Raw genomic sequence first — 9675 nt, 5'->3', positions numbered from 1 at the left:
ATTTTATTAAAGGAAATCTTATTTAATACATAACTTTTTCATTATAGCTCTAATTATAGTACTTTTCATGTCTGTGTGTTCGTAGCAAGACATGGATTTGTTTTACAAAATTTTCATCTTGATTTTATATTTGGTGTACTATTCTAATTTAGATCTATTGTTGGCTTCATGTATGATTGAATGAATGCTTATGTGGTGCTTTATGATCATGTTCAGTCGATGAGCTTTACGTTGGTGATATAAAAGAAGTCCTTTAGAGGTTACAATTCAATAAAAGAAGGATCTAAGTTTAAGGCAAGTATAGCATGGGATCTTCCTTGTTATTCTATACACCTTTAATCATTTAATTCATACTGCATGTGTCTACCTTAGCAACCATAGTAATTTTCCTAGCTATTTAATATCCTGGATTCCTTGTCACCTATGGGGTATTGCATTGGTTAGTATAATGCTAGTTCTCAACTGAAACCATGATCTTATAACTTGACTAATGGTATATGCAATGAACACTAAAAGATGCTTTTAGCAACATAGAACAAGGGGGCTAGAGCATCAGGCTATTTTATGGTGCTCTAGATTCATCTCTCTAAGGACTTATCTATAAGCAAACATCCCAAACTTACAGTACAGCTGTGAGGGATACATGGCTCTGGCTTTAGCTCAGTATGAGGGCCTTTTTTAGCTTGTTAGTGGTTACCTTTATGGCGCAAGAGGAGCTCCGACAAGTATGATCTTGGCCTGCCAAGAGGGTGCACTTTGGTTTCTTGGTATTTTGTTAGTCACTCCTTGGAGGGAGTTCATGCTTATTGATAGGGAAACCTTAGCGACCCTAACTTGTTAGACAAACCTTTGAAAGGCTTCATAGTGAACCCTGCCAATCTTCCTTGGTTGTGGGTCAAGAGGTTGGCTGCCTCGGGCAAAAGGGTAAATCACAACTCACATTGAAAGTGTACAACCTCTGTAGAGTGTAAAACTGGTATATCAGTCGTGCTCATGGTCACGAGTGGCCTTGGACCCTTACAGAATAGATGAAGAACACAGATGATACCGATGATGAAGAGGCACATTAATGATTATTGTTTATGTTGTTCATTATTCATGTTTACCTGATCATGTGTTTATATGGGCTTGTGAATAAACTTATTGCCACCCAATTACTAAAAGATGACTCATTAAAAGCTAATCATAGTTAACAAGTGTTAGCCTTTTGAGCCTCATGAATCCCATATTATATTTGTTGAGTACGACATGTACTTACTCTTGCTTTACTTTTTAAATCTTTGGAAAAATCTTGGATGGGTACTAGATTGCTAGAGTTTGGAGGAATTAGGCTTGTGATCAACCAGTCACATGTCCCTATAGAATTAGAGTCTTCACCTGAAGATCAAAGTTGTCTTTCCGCTATTTGTTGTCTAAGGTTATATCCTTTATACTAAGTATGTTATACATTAAGCATTATCTATTAATATTACCTTTATTTATAGCTATATATGAGATTTGACTTCCTAGGCTCACATATAGTGTGTATCTGGTTTTGTCCTTAAAACCAGGTGCTACAAAGTGGTATCAGAGCAATGCTGACTATAGGACACAAGCCTAGTAGAAACTGGTCGTTTAAAGGTTTACAAGTTGCTATAAAAACCCTTGCTCTATGAACCTTGATATTTTCTTCTCTACTATATTTCTACCCTTATTATTCATCTCTATCATGGTACTTATTTTAAAGTCTTTGTTCTCAACTTCACTCCTTGATTTGATATGCTTTTAGAACTAGCCCTCATCACCTTCTTGCGCAAGTTGAGTCAATGATTGAATTGTGCACCTTTAGTGCTTTGCTGAATTGTCATTATGCTTCTACTTGTTTTGAATCTTTGTAATGATTGTAATGATCTTGTTGGGTGTTCCCACAATTTCATTTAGTTTATAGGCCTAAGGTATAAGGATTAACGAAATAAATAGTCGTGTTTTGGTTCTCTCCTGTTTTCTCTATCATGCCTTCAGAGCAACATATCTTTATCAGTTTATATCTCTATCTTTGGACTACAAAAAATCATGACAAAATTCTAGATGACATTAGACTTCAATATCTTTCTCTAACCACAAGAATCACCTTGATAGCTATGATGATTATGGAGTTATGAAAATCACAAGACGATACATTAATGCTGTCTAAAGCCTAGAATAGTTTCTATTGTGCACTGCTTTCGACTACCTGAACTATAGAATTTGGAAAAGTGTTTTATAAGGAAGTTGTGGAGAATTTGATAAGCTTTCCATCAATATAAACTGTAGCTCTATTGGATTAACAAAATGAGAGGTATAGCTGTTTACTATGCTGTTGTTTTGCTTGCAGGAAATTTCAGATTTCTTATTCTTGCACATACACAAGAGTATCACTAGGATGCCAGAACATCTTGATACTAGTTAGCTCATCTAGAAGAAGGTGCAAGCTACCCTTTTTGTGTCCCCTAGTTTAATTTTTCTTAAGGGGGGTAGCCAAGTTGAAGAATTTACAAGATAAAGTATCATACGTTCTAATTTGCGTAGCGGAAGCGTGGTGGGCCCATAACCCATAGGACCCAAGATCAAAACCTTTGGAGGATATCAATAAGATAGGCAATCACGCTTATGCCAACTATCTAACTAAGAAGGGTCTAAATGCTCAAGGTGCCATATGAAGTTTAGTTATGCTCTCTAGCTCTCACTTGGAAGAATCGGTTAATCTGATAAGAAAGGTGGTACCCAAAGGATGTATATCACTTAAGGGTTTCATCATCCAAGGTAAGTATCCTTTGCTCAATTATTAAGTTATTAGATCATCTGTGAGGAATGGATGCATTCGTCAATATGGCTCTACAGTTCGAGCTATCCTTAGCTAGGAGTCCAATCTTTAACATACCTACGACAAGTAGGCGTTGATGACATAGGAATGCGATATCTAATAACTACAGATGGTTCTATGGACTCTCAGGAAATTCCAATAATATACTAAGCATGATAAGAAGGTTTGGATTGAAGAAAGTTAATGATGTGATAGGAACCCACTCAAAGATGTGAGAGAAACTCAGAGTCTTTAATAATGAGGTTTGATTAGAGGTTCAAGGAAAGTTTATCCAAGACCATCAAGATATTGATAGTGTTATTGGAGAAGGTTTAAGTTTGGATCAAGAGACCTCAGCTAAGTATTTGAAGGAGAAAAAAAGAGGTTGAGGTAAAACCTATGTATTAGCTTTGCTAGATCAGGACAAGAGTTTTTATGTCTACTATGATGCACCTTATCAAGGTGTGGGATGTGTCCTTATGTAAGAAGAAAAAAATAGTGGTTTAAGCAAGAAAACATGAGATGGAACATCTGACGTATGATCTGGAGTTATCCATTATGGAGCATGGATGTACTATCTACTTGGGCATGATAAGTGACATCTATGAGGATCATAAGAATCTAAGGAACATCTTCACAAAGTTGGTTTTGAGCATATGACATCATCATTGGTTTGGTATTGATCAAGATTATGACTTGGAAAAGTGCTATCACATGGAGAAGCAAAAGTCGTTGTTGATGTCTTTAGCAAGAGAGAGTTATGCTAAGAAGATTTGAACGACACCATGGACTAAGAATAGTCATTTGAGAGTTGAGCAACTTAACCTGAGCATATATAGTCATTAATATTTTAAAGTTGGTAATAGAATCTACTTTAGACCAAGAAAGTAAGGAAGCTCCATTAGAAGGTGAATATTTTAAGAAAAAGAATTGATATTATGGACTAAAAAGGAAAGGTGGCCTAGTGATTGGAGTTACCTGAGTATTGTTTTGAGTACCTTTTAGAATCTTGGAATCAGTTTGACAAGTTACTTAGAGTATGGTTAACAGGTATGCAAAGTAGAGAAGAATTCAAAGGTGGAGAATCTGTATCTCTTTTATCACTATCTTCCAAATCTCGAGGATGAGATTCATCTTAAGGGGGTGTCAGCGCAAAAACATGTCGATGCACTTGGCACACAGCAAGCTAGAAGGACCTGCTTGATGGAGCAAGGCTGGAGATCCACTTGGCTTCAACGCAGGGTTAGCCGATCCTACAAATTCCTCACGAGGAGTGCCAGTCAATTTGACCTGCAATTGACAAGGAAAGAAAGTTTATCAGTAATTTAAGGTGGAACATGCTGGTTTTGTCCAGACAGGTCTAAGTGTGCCGCTTTGGGAGCAAGCAAATGGAAAAAATCGACTAAATGGCTGATACGCGAAGAAATCGATTGTTACGGACTATAAAGCTTGTGTATTGTGATTGATTTTATGTTGACAAGCATAATGCATGTAGATATAAGTAAAATCATTAGCTAAGTGGGTATTACCAGTGTAAAGCATTGAGCCAATGAATTTAACGAAAAAGGATATAACATGCGAACAAATCGACTATCTAGTACAAATGGATCTACAAACGCTCTGAATCTAATATGTTATCATCAACAGTGAGGTTCGACCGAATCGATGGTAGCTATGATGATAATAACAAACTAAAAGCAAATAATCCATAAAACCATCTATACATTGATAGGCTTTCCGAAAGATATGCTATATGTGTGAAAGCTCAAGCGAATTGGCTGAAATAGCTGATTCGGGTGGAGAAGGGACTACAGCATGTGAACAATCGACTATTTAATATGGACAAATCTATGAACTCATCAGACTTAACCTATTGTCTCTAACAATGGGGTTCAATTGGATCGATGGCAGCCATGATAAAGACAACAAATCAAACCTTTAAAGTAAACAAGTCTATTCACATTTAACAGAATCATGGAGACACACTATAGGCGTTAAAACATAGGCGATCGGCTATTTAGCCGATGCAGGCATAACAAACAGTCAAGGTCATACCTGATTAAAAACAAATCTACCAACTAGCATCCTCTGACCTAAAGTGCCACCAGTGGGGATCGATCGGATCGTTACAGCCATAATAGCGAACTATAGACCAGATTTAACTAGCCAGCAAACCTCCTCAAGATCATACATGCCTTAACCGTGTACTATGCACGATCAAGATTGAAGTAGAACAGCCAATGAAACATAACCCGTTGCTCAAAGTCAGAAACATCATATTATAACAAAGCAAACGACGGACTAAAAGGATGTGAAGCCGATCAAGATCGATCTCGACCCGGCAGGTTGATGTTGCTGAAACTAATGGCAATAAGAACATCAGCAAGATCGATAAATTAATGAATCTACCCAAAGGTTGCCACTCTTAGGTAGAGCCGATAACTGGACCTTAACCTAATTCGAGCAGTGGAGGTCGAACTTAACCGATGCAGCCATACTTGAACTAGATAAAGATCGATAACTAACTTATGCTAGAGCTCGCAGTGGAGGTCGAACTTAATCGATGCAGCCTTACCAACCAAAGCATAAGCCATGATGGTACTTATAGATAAGCCGGAGGTCAGCCATATCGATGCAGCCCTGCTTGTTGAAGAACTCGTCGTGATCTACACTACTCCTACTCCTAAGGGTTGGTGTAAAAGTTGAAAAAGTAATTTGTATTGATTGATTGGATGTCTTTTTTACAATAGCCGGGGTCTAATATTTATACCCAGAGCCTAAGCATGAATCCTACTTAAGTATGATTCATTACAATCTTTAGTATAAAAGAAAACATTCCTAACTCAAGATAACTTGGACCATAATCTTTCCCTTTTTGTAGAGTCCGACGTGTATTTCCCGACGCCAACCGTAGCTCATTGTCGTCATCTGCTGACATCATTCGAAGAGAGCCGATTCCAATGTCGCATCTAAATCAGCTGATATCGACCCTTATGTAATTTATTCCTTGATGACATAATCTTGGATGCTTCGAGTTCCCATGTTCTTCTTCCCAGATTTTGGTGTAAACATATGCCCCCCAATTTTGGGATAAAAGTAATTTTATTCCAAAATTACCATGTTTGTACCCCCTGATAGGCCCATAGTCATGGGTAGAGAATCTAGATCTGGGGCATACTATCTGTCACTGTCCTTGCCTACTTATGAGCCCATGCTTCCATGCTTCACAAGAACACCATTGTCTCACAGGCGCTTGGATCCATCTTTCTAGATCGACTATAAATATCTATCCAACTCTGGCGAGAGCGACTCAACAACTCAATTATGTTTCTCTTCTGCTTGCTTCCTTGAGTGCCTTTGGCTTCGCTAGACCCTCCATGGTCTAATTCCTTGCTATGAGGGTCTTGAGTGGTTAGAAGAATTCTTGTGCATAGGGTGATTGTGTCGCTCATTTTAGTGCCTTGTCGAGCAAGAGGATCAGCCACTATGGTTAGAAGAACTCTTGTGACATCACCTGAGTTTTCTCACCAGGATCGCAGAGCTGTTCTAGTGTTTGCAAGGGCTAAAATGTGTGGACACCTTTCCTTTGTTTTCCTTGCCAAATACTCATCGAGGAAACCATAGACTTCTTTTTCCATGGTTTCCCAGCCACCGAGAAATCAGTTGGATACATGGGTATCTTTAAAGTAGGCGACCTTTTCTCTTCCCTAATGCACTTCTATCAGTGAGCCGATATGGCTTGGTCCATGATGACCTTCAGCCTTATGGGGATTCAGACTCCCTTCAATCCAAAGAAGTCTTAGCGGGTTGATCATCAGTTAATGTAAACGTTTGGTATCTTGTAATTATGGAAAGCAATAAGTCCAAATCCCCTGTTTCTTCATGATCCGTCCCCTGAATTTCTAGAGTGTCGATCCATTTCCATAACTGACTTTAATTCTATAACCCCGATGAAGCCTATCTTCTCACCTCCCATGCTATATATATGGGCCATGACTATGGATCAAAAAATAACCTGCTTGGTCCCAAACCTTCTATGTCTTTGATGCAATTTTGCTTTCCTATAGGCTCGAAGGCATGGAGAACGGCAAGAGGTCTGCTAAAGAGGCCTTTGATAGGTCTATGTCACCATGCCAGCATCTTTGTCTTTAGGAGGATGTAACACATGATCTTGGGTGGATGGACCTTCATTCAAACACACAGCAGGATGCTCCCATCATCTCAAAGCATTAGGTCGACTCCACTCAACCTCTGAGGTCATCTTCATCAATAATTCACCGCCCGTGCCCCCACTACCCGAGGAAGTAGATCAACAATGATGATCTGATTGCATCCATTGATCAGGTTGGCTAGAACTCATCGACTACCTTTCCATCGTAGAATCGACTCTGACAACTTTGGTTCAGCGCCGACCACCCTACAATTCTAAACTATCGAATGTCGATCAGGATGCTCTAGGGGTTGTGGCCACCATCCATCGAGATGCCCTAAGGGGTAGACCCGCCGATCAAGTAGGGGAGAGGTTGGCCAAGGCTAAGGCTAGAATCATGGGTGAGATGCCTACCACAATTTTCTGTTTCTTCTTAGTTTTGTGTTCAAGATCTTGATTATCCCTTCTTCGAATCTTTCTAGATCTATCAGCCCAGTTGGAAAGCCTTCGATCAGCTATGGAGTACGAGGTAGGATTCATCAATGCTAGGGGTGATGTGCCGATGGTTTGCTTGTATGATGTCCCAAACCGCGTTAGAGAGGTTGCTCTCCATGGTGTTCGTCATGGTGCTACCATGGCATTGGCTGCTGCACAAGCTCGCTCTAGCCATGAGCTTCGACTTCTTCCCCATGGTTTTCTAGCCACCAAACACCCTGAGTTTCATGAGCGCCTAGTCAAGGATTTCTTCAACGCTGCCAACTTCGTAGCCCTTGCTTCCTAGGCCGAAGACATAGTGAATAAAGTGTTTTTGACCTTTAGCTTGTAATAGGAGAAGCTAGCAAACAATCTCTTTGTTTTAAGTGGTTTCTCTTTTGCCTTGTACTTCATGTTCCATGTATCAATTTGTCTATGTTTGTTTTTGCTCTATAAGCGATACATATATTATTGGCTTTTATCCTTTCAGGTTTATTTTTGAACTAGAAGCGATATCCTTCTGGTATCCGCTATTAGAGCCGATGACTGATCCAAATGCTAGGATAATAGTTCTTTAGATATTTTCCATTGATTGTTCTATCAAACTCTTCTTCTCCTCCTAGTGTTTCCAAAATATAAGCATTGCTAGACGCACAACGTTTAATTAGATAAGGTCCTTCCCAATTAGGTGACCAATTGCCGAACTTGTTGTCCTTTGACCCGACCAGCAATTTCACTTTCCAGACTAAGTCTCCTTCAAAAAATTGTTTGCTCTTGACCTTTTATTGTAATACTTTGCAATCCTTAGTTTATTGGCTTTGATAATCTCAAGAGCACGCAGCCGATGGCAACTCAAGTCCTCTAAGTCATCTATCATAAGATTCTTGTAGACTTCGACTGACAAATCATTTTGTAATGTGACAGGCCTTGATCTAGTTTGAATCTCCCAAGGAAGGACTGCATTATGTCCATACACAAGTTCATAAGGTGACGTTTTAATCGATCCATCACAGGCCATCCTATACGCCCATAGTGCCTCATTAAGCGTTGAATACCACTTTCTTGGCTACTCTTCAATATTTTTCTTGATCAGCTTAATCATAATCTGAATGGACACCTCTACCTAGCCATTAGCTTAAGCATAGTAAGGAGAAGAATTTAACAACTTAATTCCCATACTAGCAGCAAAATCTTTGAACTCTTCTAATGTGAACATTGTTCCTTGATCAGTAGTAATAGTTTGAGGAATCCCAAAACGATACACAATATGCTCCTTAACAAAGTCAATCATGTTCTTTGAGGTTATCATCTTCAAAGGAATTGCCTCAACCCATTTAGTGAAGTAATCTGTTGCTACCAATACAAACTTATGTCCTTTGCTTGAAGGCGGAAAAATCTAGCCAATTAAATCAATTCCCCAACCTCAAAACGACCATGGTTTGATTATTGGATTCATAGCTGATGCGGGTGATTTCTAAATATTACCAAAATGTTGACAATTTTGACACCCCTTATAATATTCAAAACATTCTTCTAGTATTATTGGCTAGAAATATTCAGTCCCGCGAATAATTCATTTCATCTTATAAGCCGACTGATGAGCTCCACATATCCCTTTCATGTACTTCACCCATCAACACCTTTGCTTCTTCTTGACTTAAGCATTTAAGCAACACCCCATCGATTGTCTTGTAATATAGCTGATCATCTAGCAAAACATATGTAGTCGATTTATACCTTAGTTTCCTGGTAACCTTCTATGATGGATTCTTAAGGTAATCGGCTATTTCCACTCTCCAATCATTATTTGAGGTCTCACTACTTAAGACCTCTTGAAACACTCGATAACCTGACGCACTTTGAGCTAAACGATTAACCTCTTGATTCTATGCGCTCGGAATATGCTGAAGAGAGACATGAGGAAATTCCTTAAGCAACCTTTGGCACTCATCATAGTACCCCCTCAGAGTATCTTCTTTACATTCATATAGGCCAATCAACTGATTAATAATTAACTATAAATCTCCAAATACTTCAATTGCCCCTCATGAAGAAGTTGAAGCCCATTAAGAATAGCTTCATATTCTACTTGGTTGTTGGTAATCATTGGTTCAGTTGGAAAAGCAAATTCAACACTTGCCCCCGAGGTGAAATAATAACAATACCAATGCCACCACCTCGTTTGTATGATGATCCATCAAAGAATAACGTCTAAGGTACCGATTCTACA

This window comes from Miscanthus floridulus, chromosome 3, assembly GCF_019320115.1.
Source record: "Miscanthus floridulus cultivar M001 chromosome 3, ASM1932011v1, whole genome shotgun sequence".
In the NCBI taxonomy this organism is placed as follows: Eukaryota; Viridiplantae; Streptophyta; class Magnoliopsida; order Poales; family Poaceae; genus Miscanthus; species Miscanthus floridulus.
Note: the sequence above shows the minus strand (reverse complement) of the source record.